Genomic DNA, 14,399 nt, shown 5'->3' on the forward strand with positions numbered 1-14,399 from the left:
TTAGAATAAAATCTATACTATATATAAAAATAAAATCCTGAAATTTTAACTTCCCGTCCAATTTCTAAAAAATCTCCCTCTTCCTATAAAATATATTGATTTCTACTTTCCCATTCGTTGCGTTAAAATTCTATTCTAATCTATATATTCTATATATATATATAAAAGTAAAATTCTCCTAACAAATTTTCCCCCCAAAACTTTAGTAGTAAAACTTATTTGGTAAGTAAATGTCAAATGGAAATTAAATAAAATCTCTTAATTGGTAATATTATATATGGTATTATATTCTATAATATAATATAATTGATAATATTATTGTTCAAGTATAAAATAAAATTAAAATAACAACAACAACAACAACAATAATAATAATAATAATAATAATAATAATAATAATAATAATAATAATAATAATAATAATAATAATCCAAACCAAACTATATACAAAATAAAATTAAAATTAAATTTTTTTTTAAAAAAAAAAAGAAGACAAAGGTGGCTCCCATTAGTAAATGATGTGGGATCATTTTGATCCCACATTGAAAATGTTTAGAAAGAGGAGATCTAGAGCTCTAGATCTCCTCTATATAAGAGAAGCAATGCTCTTCTTACAACCACACAATTGCTTGCCCATCAATGTGGGCAAGTATTGAGAAGTCCAAAGGCTTTTTATAGTACTATTATTGACTTGACAAATTATGTTGTGGAAATGTGTTCACCTTGCAAGGTAGATATGGTTCAAAAATAGTTCATAATTATGAATATAATAATCAATATATAGTTCAAAAATTATGAACATATAGTTCTATAATTATGAACATAGTGTTGTGAACATAATTATGAACACATAGTTATCTAATTATGAATATAGAGATTCAATAATTATGAATATATATTTTTATAATTATGAACATATAATTCAATAATTATGAATATATATTTTTATAATTATGAACATATAATTCAATAATTATGAACATAGAGTTCTATAATTATGAATATAGAGTTCAATAATTTTGAATATGAAGTTCAAAGATTATGAATATATAACTTTAAAATAATGAACTTATAGTTTAGTATTTATGAACATAGAAATGCAAGGTGGACACGGTTCCACAATCTATTAAAACTCAACGTGTCAAATGGCTCTTATATAAACAAACTTATCTTAATGGATTCTTATTTTTTTTAATTTTTTTTAATTTTTTAATTTATTAGGGTGTTTGGGAAAGATTAACCAAAAATGTATATGAGTTGTTTTAGTTTTTAGCCGTTTCAAGCAAATTGTTAAGTTATTAAATAATATTTTTGGTGTTTTGATAAATATAAAATGTTAAACAGACGAATTTCTTAAAATTCTAACGAATTTGCCAAAAAATCAAATAACAATAACAACAACAACAACAATAATAATAATCCAAACAAAAATATATACAAAATAAAATTAAAATTAAAAAGAAAAAAGAAAAAAAAAATAGACAAAGGGGAGTCACGGGCTCCCTTTGTAAATGATTTTGAGATCATTTTTATCCCACATTGAATGATTGAAAAGAGAGAGCTCCTCTATATAACAGGAGCAATGATCCCCTTACAAACATAATTTCTTGCCCATCAATGTGGGCAAGTATTGAGATGTCAAAAGCTTCTTATTTAAGAAGCCTCAACTTTGTCTTCTTATTTTAGTTTGTATTTATTTGTTATTAATGGGGGTTGTGAAAGATTAACACAAAATGTATGTGTTGTATTAGTTTTTAGCTATTTGGAGCAAATTAGTGAGTTACTATATAATTTTTTGGGGGTTTTGATTAAAGTTAAAATGTTAAAATGACGAATTTGTTAAAATTTTGACGAATTTATCAATAATCAAATTAAAAAAAAATAAAAATAATAATATAATAATAGTAATCCAAACAAAACGATATACAAAATAAAACTAAAACTAAAATAAATATGAAGAAAACAAAAGGGTGCCATGGACTCCCCTTTGTAAATGATGTTGGATCATTTGATCCCACATTGGTAATGTTTAGAGAAGGAGCTCTTGAGCTCCTCTATATAAGAAGAGCAATGCTCCTTTTACAAACATAATTGCTTGCCCATCAATGTGGGCAAGTATTGAGAAGTCCAAAGATTTTTTTTTTTTTAGTACTATTGACTCGATAAATTATGTTGTGGAATTGTGTCCACCTTGCAAGGTAGACACGATTCTAAAATTGTTCATAATTATGAATATATATTGTTCAACAATTATGAACATATAGTTTTATAATTATGAACATAGTGTTGTGAGCATAATTATGAACATATAGTTATGTAATTATGAATATAGAAATTCAAAACTTATTTGGTAAGTAAATGTCAAATGAAAATTAAATAAAATCTATTAATTGGTAATATTATATATGGTATTATATTCTATAATATAATATAATTGATAATATTATTGTTCAAGTATAATAAAAATATTATTGTTCAAGTATAAAATAAAATTATAATAATAACAACAACAACAACAACAACAATAATAATAATAATAATAATAATAATAATAATAATAATAATAATAATAATAATAATAATAATAATAATAATAATAATAATAATAATCATCCAAACAAAACTATATACAAAATAAAAATAAAAATAAAATTAATTATAAAATAAGAAGAAGACAAAGGTGGCTCCCCTTAGTAAATGATGTGGGATCATTTTGATCCCACATTGAAAATGTTTGAAAAGAGGAGCTCTTGATCTCCTCTATATAGCCATACAATTGCTTGCCCATCAATGTTGGCAAGGATTGAAAAGTCCAAAGGCTTTTTATAGTACTATATTGACCCGACAATTATGCTGTGGAAATGTGTCCACCTTGCAAGGTAGACATGGTTCAAAAATAGTTCATAATTATGAATATAATAATCAATATATAGTTCAAAAATTATGAACATAGTGTTGTGAACATAATTATAAACACATAGTTATCTAATTATGAATATAGAGATTCAATAATTGTGAATATGAAGTTCAAAAATTATGAATATATATCTGTATAATTATGAACATATAATTCAATAACTATGAACATAGAGTTCTGTAATTATAAATATAGAGTTCAATAATTATGAATATGAAGTTCAAAGATTATGAATATATAGCTTTATAATAATGAACTTATAGTTCAATATTTATAAACATAGAACTGCAAGGTGGGCACGGTTCCACAACCTATTAAAACCCAACGTGTCAAATGGCTCTTATTTAAAAAAACTTATCTTAATGGATTCTTAATTTTTATTTTAATTTTTTTTTTAAATTTATTAGGAGATTTGAGAAAGATTAACCAAAAATGTATATGAGTTATTTTAGTTTTTAGCAGTTTCGAGCAAATTTATTAAGTTATTAAATAATATTTTTGTTGTTTTGATAAAATATAAAATGGTAAACAGACAAATTTCTTAAAATTTTGACGAATTTGTCAAATAATCAAATTACAATAACAACAACAACAACAACAATAATAATCCACACAAAACTATATACAAAATACAATTAAAATTAAAAACAAAAAACAAAAAAACAAAAAGAAAAAAAGACAAAGAGGAGTCACGGGCTGCATTTGTAAATGATTTTTAGATCATTTTTATCCCACATTGAAAATGTTTGAAAGTAGAGAGCTCATCTATATAAGAGGAGCAATGATCACCTTACAAACATAATTTCTTGCCCATCAATGTGGGCAAGTATTGAGATGTCAAAAGCTTCTTATTTAAGAAGCCTCAACTATGTCTTCTTATTTTAGTTTTTATTTATTATTAATTATTAATGGGGGTTGTGAAAGATTAACACAAAATGTATGTGTTGTATTAGTTTTTAGCCATTTGAAGCAAATTACTGAATTACTATATAATTTTTTGCGGGTTTTGGTTAAAATTAAAATGTTAAAATGATGAATTTGTTAAAATTTTGGCGAATTTATCAATAATCAAATAAATAAATAACAATAATAATAATAATAATAATAATAATAATAATAATAATAATAATAATAATAATAATAATAATAATAATAATATAATAATAATAATAATAATAATAATAGTAATCCAAACAAAACGATATACAAAATAAAATTAAAATTAAAATAAATAAGAAGAAGATAAAAGGGTGCCACGGACTCACCTTTGTAAAAGATGTTGGATCATTTGATCCCACATTGAAAATATTTAGAAAAGGAGCTCTTGAGCTCCTCTATATAAGAGAAGCAATGCTCCTTTTACAAACATAATTGCTTGCTCATCAATGTGGGCAACTATTGAGAAGTTTAAAGTTTTTTTTTTTTTTAGTACTATTGACCCGATAAATTATGTTGTGGAATTGTGTCCACCTTGCAAGGTAAACACGATTCCAAAATTGTTCATAATTATGAATATATATAGTTGAACAATTATGAACATATAGTTCTATATTTATGAACATAGTGTTGTGAGCATAATTATGAAATATAGTTATGTAATTATGAATATAGAGATCAAAAACTTATTTGGTAAGTAAATGTCAAATGGAAATTAAATAAAATCTATTAATTGGTAATATTATATATGGTATTATATTCTATAATATAATATAATTGATAATATTATTGTTCAAGTATAATAAAAATATTATTGTTCAAGTATAAAAAAAAATTAAAATAATAACAATAATAACAATAACAACAACAACAACAACAATAATAATAATAATAATAATAATAATAATAATAATAATAATAATAATAATAATAATAATAATAATAATAATAATAATAATAATAGTAATAGTAATAATTCAAACAAAACTATATACAAAATAAAATTAAAATTAAAAAAAAAAAAAAAAGAAGAAGACAAAGGTGGCTCACCTTTGTAAATGATGTGGGATCATTTTGATCCCACATTGAAAATGTTTGGAAAGTGGAGCTCTTGATCTCCTTTGATGGCCAAGTATTGAGAAGTTCAAAGTCTTTTTATAGTACTATTGACCCGACAAATTATGCTGTGGAACTGTGTCCACCTTGCAAGGTAGACATGGTTCAAAAAATAGTTCATAATTATGAATATAATAATCAATAATCAATATATAGTTCAAAAATTATGAACATATAGTTCTATAATTATGAACATAGTGTTGTGAACATAATTATAAACACATAGTTATCTAATTATGAATATAGAGATTCAATAATTGGGGATATGAAGTTCAAAAATTGTGAATATATATCTTTATAATTATGAACATATAATTCAATAACTATGAACACAGAGTTCTGTAATTATGAATATAGAGTTCAATAATTATGAATATATATCTTTATAATTATGAACATATAATTCAATAACTATGAACATAGAGTTCTGTAATTATGAATATAGAGTTCAATAATTATGAATATGAAGTTCAAAGATTATGAATATATAGCTTTATGATAATGAACTTATAGTTCAGTATTTATGAACATAGAACTGCAAGGTGGACATGGTTCCACAACCTATTAAAACCCAACATGTCAAATGTCTCTTATTTAAAAAAAACTTATCTTAATTGATTCTTAATTTTTTTTATTAGGGGGTTTGGGAAAGATTAACCAAAAATGTATATGAGTTGTTTTAGTTTTTAGCAGTTTCGAGCAAATTGTTAAGTTATTAAATAATATTTTTGGTGTTTTGATAAAATATAAAATGTTAAACAGACGAATTTCTTAAAATTTTGACGAATTTTACAAATAATCAAATTACAACAACAACAACAACAACTACAACAACAACAACAATACTAATAATAATAATCCAAACAAAATTATATACAAAATAAAATTCAAATTAAAAACAAAAACAAAAACAAAAAACAAAAAAAAAAACAAAAAAAAAAAAAAAGACAAAGGGGAATCACGGGCTCCCTTTGTAAATGATATTGAGATCATTTTTATCCCACATTGAAAATATTTGAAAAGAGAGAGCTCATCTATATAAGAGGAGCAATGATCCCCTTACAAACATAATTTCTTGCCCATCAATGTGGGCAAGTATTGAGATGTCAAAAGGTTCTTATTTAAGAAGTCTCAACTTTATATTCTTATTTTAGTTTTTATTTATTTATTTATTACTTATTTATTTATTTATTATTAATGGGGGTTGTGAAAGATTAACACAAAATTTATGTGTTGTATTAGTTTTTAGCCATTTGGAGCAAATTACTGAGTTACTATATAATTTTTTGGGGTTTTGATTAAAGTTATAATGTTAAAATGACGAATTTGTTAAAATTTTGGCGAATTTATTAATAATCAAATTAAAAAAAATAAAAATAATAATATAATAATAGTAATCCAAATAAAACGATATACAAAATAAAACTAAAACTAAAATAAATAAGAAGAAAACAAAAGGGTGCCATGGACTCCCCTTTATAAATAATGTTGGATCATTTGATCCCACATTGGTAATGTTTAGAGAAGGAGCTCTTGAGCTCCTCTATATAAGAAGAGCAATGTTCCTTTTACAAACATAATTACTTGCCCATCAATGTGGGCAAGTATTGAGAAGTCCGAAGATTTTTTTCTTTTAGTACTATTGACCCGATAAATTATGCTGTGGAATTGTGTCCACCTTGCAAGGTAGACACGATTCCAAAATTATTCATAATTATGAATATATAGTTCAACAATTATGAACATATAGTTCTATAATTATGAACATAGTGTTGTGAGCATAATTATGAACATATAGTTACGTAATTATGAATATAGAGATTCAAAACTTATTTGTTAAGTAAATGTCAAATGAAAATTAAATAAAATCTATTAATTGGTAATATTATATATGATATTATATTTTATAATATAATATAATATAATTGATAATATTATTGTTCAAGTATAATAAAAATATTATTGTTCGAGTATAAAATAAAATTAAAATAATAACAATAACAACAACAACAACAACAACAATAATAATAATAATAATAATAATAATAATAATAATAATAATAATAATAATAATAATAATAATAATAATAATCCAAACAAAACTATATACAAAAAAAATTTAAAATTAAAAAAAAAAATAAGAAGAAGACAAATGTGGCTCCCCTTAGTAAATGATGCGAGATCATTTTGATCCCACATTGAAAATGTTTGGAAAGAGGAGCTCTTGATCTCCTCTATATAACCATACAATTGCTTTCCCATCCATCTGGGCAAGTATTGTTAAGTCCAAAGGCTTTTTACAAATGAGAAGTTTAAAGGCTCTTAATTTTTTTTAGTACTATTGACCCGGCAAATTGTGTTGTGGAACTGTATCCATCTTGCAAGATAAACACGGTTGCAAAATTGTTCATAATTATGAATATATAGTTATACTATTATAATAATAATCATAGTGTTGTGAACATAATTTTGAACATATAGTTTAGTAATTATGAACATAAAGTTCTGTAATTGTAAATATAGAGTTCAATAATTATGAATATGAAGTTCAAAGATTATGAATATATAACTTTATAATAATGAACATATAGTTCAGTAATTATAACCATAGACTGTGTCCACCTTGCAAGGTGGACACAATTCCATAGCATAACTATTCGATTGACCCTGTTACATGTATACTTTCTCAACCTTTTGAAAATCTACGTGTCAAAATGCTTTTATTTAAGAAACCTTATCTTAATGGCTTCTTATTTTAGTTTTTTTTTTTTTTAATTTTTTTAATTTATTAGGAGGTTTAAGAAAGATTAACCCAAAACGTATATGAGTTGTTTTAGTTTTTAGCAGTTTGGATCAAATTGCTAAGTTATTAAATAATATTTTTGGTATTTTGATTAAATATAAAATGTTAAACAGATGGATTTCTTAAAATTTTGACGAATTTGTCAAATAATCAAATTAGAATAATAACAACAACAATAATATTAATATCAACAACAACAACAACAATAATAATAATAATAATAATATCAACAACAACAATAATAATAACAACAACAACAACAACAACAATAATAATAATAATCCAAAACAAAACTATATACAAAATAAAATTAATTTTTTTTTAAAAAAAAAGAGTCACGGGCTCCCTTTGTAAATGATCTAGGATCATTTTGATCGCACATTAAAAATGTTTGAAAAGAGAGAGCAATGATCCTCTTACAAACATAATTGCTTGCCCATCAATGTGGACAAATATTGAGAGGTCAAAATGTTCTTATTTAAGAAGTTGTAACTTTGTCTTCTTATTTTAGTTTTTATTTATTTATTTATTATTATTATTATTATTTATTTATTATTTATTATTAGTGGTGGGTTATGAAAGATTAACCCAAAATGTATGTGTTGTATTAGTTTTTAGCAAGTTGGAGAAAATTACCAAGTTATTATATAATTTTTTTTGGTGTTTTGATGAAAGTTAAAATGTTAAAATGACGAATTTGTTAAAATTTTGGCGAATTTATCAATAATCTAATAATAATAATAATAATAATAATAATAATAATAATAATAATAATAATAATAATAATAATAATAATAATAATAATAATAATAATAATAATAATACAAACAAAAGAATATACAAAATAAAATTAAAAATAAAAATAATAAGAAGAAGACAAAAGGGAGTCACGGACTCCCTTTGTAAATGATGTTGGATCATTTTGATCCTATATTGAAAATGTTTGGAAAGAGGAGCTCTTGAACTCCTCTATATATTACTTCTCTTACAAACACAATTGTTTGATCATCCATGTGGGTAAGTATTGAGAAGTCCAAAGGCTCTTATTATTATTATTATTATTATTATTATTATTATTATTATTTATTTATTTTTTTTAGTACTATTGACCTGAAAAATTATGCTGTGGAACCGTGTTCACCTTGCAAGGTAGACACGGTTTCAAAATTGTTCATAATTATGATTATATAGTTCAAAAATTATGAACATATGGTTCTATAATTATGAATATAGTGTTGTGAACATAATTATGAACTTATAGTTATGTAATTATGAATATATAGAGATTCAATAATTGTGAATATGAAGTTCAAAAATTATGAATATATAATTTTATAATTATGAACATATAGTTCAATAATTATGAACATAGAGTTTTGTAATTGTGAATATAGAGTTCAATAATTATGATTACGAAGTTCAGAGATTATGAATATATAGTTTTATAATTATGAACATATAGTTCAGTAATTATGAAAATAGAATTGTGTCCACCTTGCAATGTGGACACGGTTTCACAGCATAACTATTTATAAATAGTCAATGAAAATTAAAAATGAAACAGAAATATTAGGTAAAAATATCATTGCATCTATATTCTAATTGACTAATTGACTAAAAATAAAAAAGAAATATTGACTGAAAATGAATCTAATATTACTAATTGACTGAAATTATAAGAGGAAATGAATATTAATAATTGACTGCAAATAAAAAATGATCCATAATTGACTAAAAAAAAAAAGAAATGGTCAGATCATTGCATTTTAATTAAAAATGGAATGGAAATTAAAAATTGGATGGAAATATTTCAATAATAATATTCTACATTATCAATAGTAAATGAATATTTTAAAAAATAGTAAAAGTAAATTAAAAATAGAACGGAAATATTTCAATAATAATATCTACATCATCAATTAAAAATGGAACGAAAATTATGTAAAAATATCACTGCATTTGATATTCTAATTGACTAATTGACTGAAAATATAAAATGATAACTAATTGAGATTCTACCATTATATATTTTCACCCAAGTAACCTGTCCTGTTGGATTGAAGGTGTTAGCTCTAGATGAAGATGAACAAGATTGTGTTGCCACTACCAATGTCGTCAAGAAAGAGGTTTCAATAATGTGTAAATATAATTGGTGATATTAAGTTTTTTTTTTAAATGAAAAAATTGTTATATATCTAGACAAAAAAAATATCTTCCATACAAATGAATAAGGATAGCCATACATTTCGAGCTGTTAGAGTACGAGCACATTTGCCTAATTTATGAAAATACTAAACAATGATAAATAAAATCTTTAAAGTTATAGCACCGCATGCGTACATCTAGACATTAGCTATTAATTTGAGCAATTATTTGCACAAATTCAAGAAATGATATCATCAAAATATATAAACGATCTAAACCATATCTTTAATTGCACTATATAATATTTGATGTTCTAATTTAAATAATTATATATAAATTCATATATTATTAACAAATTCATTCCGTGCATCGCACGGGTGCAAATACTAGTATTATAAAATAGTGTAATACAATCTATACTATAAATAAAAATAAAATCCTTAAATTTTTACTTTCCGCCCAATTCCTAAAATATCTCTCTTCCTAATAAAATATATTGATTTCTACTTTCACATTCGTACAATAATAATTCTGCGTTAAAATTCTATTCTAATATTACAAAATAATGTAATACAATCTATACTATATATAAAAATAAAATCCCGAAATTTTAACTTCGCGCCCAATTCCTAAAACATTTCTCTTCCTAATAAAATATATTGATTTCTACTTTCCCATTCGTACAGTAATTCTGCGTTAAAATTCTATTCCAATATTATAAAGTAGTGTAATACAATCTATACTATATATAAAAATAAAATCCTGAAATTTTAACTTCCCGCCCAATTCCTAAAAAATCTCTCTTCCTAATAAAATATATTGATTTCTACTTTCCCATTCATACAATAATTCTGCGTTAAAATTCTATTCTAATATTATAAAATAGTGTAATACAATCTATAGTATATATAAAAACAAAATCCTGAAATTTTAACTTCCCGCCCAATTCCTAAAAAACCTCTATTCCTAATAAAATATATTGATTTCTACTTTCACATTCGTACAGTAATTCTGCGTTAAAATTCCATTCTAATATTATAAAATAGTGTAATACAATCTATCTATACTATATATAAAAAACAAAATCCTTAAATTTTAACTTCCCGCCCAATTACTAAAACATCTCTCTTCCGAATAAAATATATTGATTTCTACTTTCACATTCGTACAATAATTCTGCGTTAAAATTCTATTCTAATATTACAAAATAGTGTAATACAATCTATACTATATATAAAAACAAAATCCTGAAATTTTAACTTCCTGCCCAATTCCTAAAAAATCTCTCTTCCTAATAAAATATATTGATTTCTACTTTCACATTCGAACAATATTTCTGCGTTAAAATTCTATTCTAATATTATAAAATAGTGTAATACAATCTATACTATATATAAAAACAAAATCCTGAAATTTTAACTTCCCGCCCAATTTCTAAAAAATCTCTCTTTCTATAAAATATATTGATTTCTACTTTCCCATTCGTACAATAATTCTGCGTTAAAATTCTATTCTAATATTATAAAATAGTGTAATACAATCTATACTATACATAAAAATAAAATCCTTAAATTTTTACTTTCCGCCCAATTCCTAAAAAATATCTCTTCCTAATAAAATATATTGATTTCTACTTTCACATTCGTACAATAATTCTGCGTTAAAATTCTATTCTAATATTACAAAATAATGTAATACAATCTATACTATATATAAAAACAAAATCCTGAAATTTTAACTTCCCGCCCAATTCCTAAAACATCTCTCTTCCTAATAAAATATATTGATTTCTACTTTACCATTCGTACAGTAATTCTGCGTTAAAATTCTATTCTAATATTATAAAGTAGTGTAATAAAATATATACTATATATAAAAATAAAATCCTGAAATTTTAACTTCCCGCCCAATTCCTAAAAAATCTCTCTTCCTAATAAAATATATTGATTTCTACTTTCTCATTCGTACAATAATTCTGCGTTAAAATTCTATTCTAATATTATAAAATAGTGTAATACAATCTATAGTATATATAAAAACAAAATCCTGAAATTTTAACTTCCCGCCCAATTCCTAAAAAACCTCTCTTCCTAATAAAATATATTGATTTCTACTTTCATATTCGTACAGTAATTCTGCGTTAAAATTCTATTCTAATATTATAAAATAGTGTAATACAATCTATCTATACTATATATAAAAAACAAAATCCTTAAATTTTAACTTCCCGCCCAATTCCTAAAACAACTCTCTTCCTAATAAAATATATTGATTTCTACTTTCACATTCGTACAATAATTCTGCGTTAAAATTCTATTCTAATATTACAAAATAGTGTAATACAATCTATACTATATATAAAAACAAAATCCTGAAATTTTAACTTTCTGCCCAATTCCTAAAAAATCTCTCTTCCTAATAAAATATATTGATTTCTACTTTCACATTCGTACAATATTTCTGCGTTAAAATTCTATTCTAATATTATAAAATAGTGTAATACAATCTATACTATATATAAAAACAAAATCCTAAAATTTTAACTTCCCGCCCAATTTCTAAAAAATCTCTCTTCCTATAAAATATACTGATTTCTACTTTTCCATTCGTACAATAATTCTGCGTTAAAATTCTATTCTAATATTATAAAATAGTGTAATACAATATATACTATAAATAAAAATAAAATCCTTAAATTTTTTACTTTACGCCCAATTCCTAAAATATATTGATTTCTACTTTCACATTCGTACAATAATTCTGCGTTAAAATTCTATTCTAATATTACAAAATAATGTAATACAATCTATACTATATATAAAAACAAAATCCTGAAATTTTAACTTCCCGCCCAATTCCTAAAACATCTTTCTTCCTAATAAAATATATTGAATTCTACTTTCCCATTCGTACAGTAATTCTGCGATAAAATTCTATTCTAATATTATAAAGTAGTGTAATACAATCTATACTATATATAAAAATAAAATCCTGAAATTTTAACTTCCCACCCAATTCATAAAAAATCTCTCTTCCTAATAAAATATATTGATTTCTACTTTCCCATTCGTACAATAATTCTGCGTTAAAATTCTATTCTAATATTATAAAATAGTGTAATACAATCTATAGTATATATAAAAACAAAATCCTGAAATTTTTTAAAATTCTATTCTAACATTACAAAATAATGTAATACAATCTATACTACATATATAAACAAAATCCTGAAATTTTAACTTGCCGCCCAATTCCTAAAACGTCTCTCTTCGTAATAAAATATATTGATTTCTACTTTCCCATTCGTACAGTAATTATGCGTTAAAATTCTATTCTAAAATTATAAAGTAGTGTAATACAATCTATACTATATATAAAAATTAAATCCTGAAATTTTAACTTCCCGCCCAAATCCTAAAAAATCTCTCTTCCTAATAAAATATATTGATTTCTACTTTCCCATCTACTTTCCCATTCGTACAATAATTCTGCGTTAAAATTCTATTATAATATTTTAAAATAGTGTAATACAATCTATAGTCTATAGTATATATAAAAACAAAATCCTGAAATTTTAATTTTCCGCCCTATTCCTAAAAATCTCTCTTCCTAATAAAATATATTGATTTCTACTTTCACATTCGTACAGTAATTCTGCGTTAAAATTCTATTCTAATACTATTAAATAGTGTAATACAATCTATCTTTACTATATATAAAAAAACAAAATCCTTAAATTTTAACTTCCCGCCCAATTCCTAAAACATCTCTCTTCCTAATAAAATATATTGATTTCTACTTTCACATTCGTACAATAATTCTGCGTTAAAATTCTATTCTAATATTACAAAATACTGTAATACAATCTATACTATATATAAAAACAAAATCCTGAAATTTTAACTTCCCGCCCAATTCCTAAAAAATCTCTGTTCCTAATAAAATATATTGATTTCTACTTTCACATTCGTACAATAATTCTGCGTTAAAATTCTATTCTAATATTATAAAATAGTGTAATACAATCTATAGTCTATAGTATATATAAAAACAAAATCCTGAAATTTTAACTTCCCGCCCAATTCCTAAAAAATCTCTCTTCAGAATAAAATATATTGATTTCTACTTTCCCATTCGTACAATAATTCTGCGTTAAAATTCTATTCTAATATTATAAAATAGTGTAATACAATCTATACTATAAATAAAAATAAAATCCTTAAATTTTTTACTTTCCGCCCAATTCTTAAAATATCTCTCTTCCTAATAAAATATATTGATTTCTACTTTCACATTCGTACAATAATTCTGCGTTAAAATTCTATTCTAATATTACAAAATAATGTAATACAATCTATACTATATATAAAAACAAAATCCTGAAATTTTAACTTCTCGCCCAATTCCTAAAACATCTCTCTTCCTAATAAAATATATTGATTTCTACTTTCCCATTCGTACAGTAATTCTGCGTTAAAATTC

The sequence above is a fragment of the Ipomoea nil genome, unplaced genomic scaffold, assembly GCF_001879475.1.
Source record: "Ipomoea nil cultivar Tokyo-kokei standard unplaced genomic scaffold, Asagao_1.1 scaffold3195, whole genome shotgun sequence".
Classification (NCBI taxonomy): Eukaryota; Viridiplantae; Streptophyta; class Magnoliopsida; order Solanales; family Convolvulaceae; genus Ipomoea; species Ipomoea nil.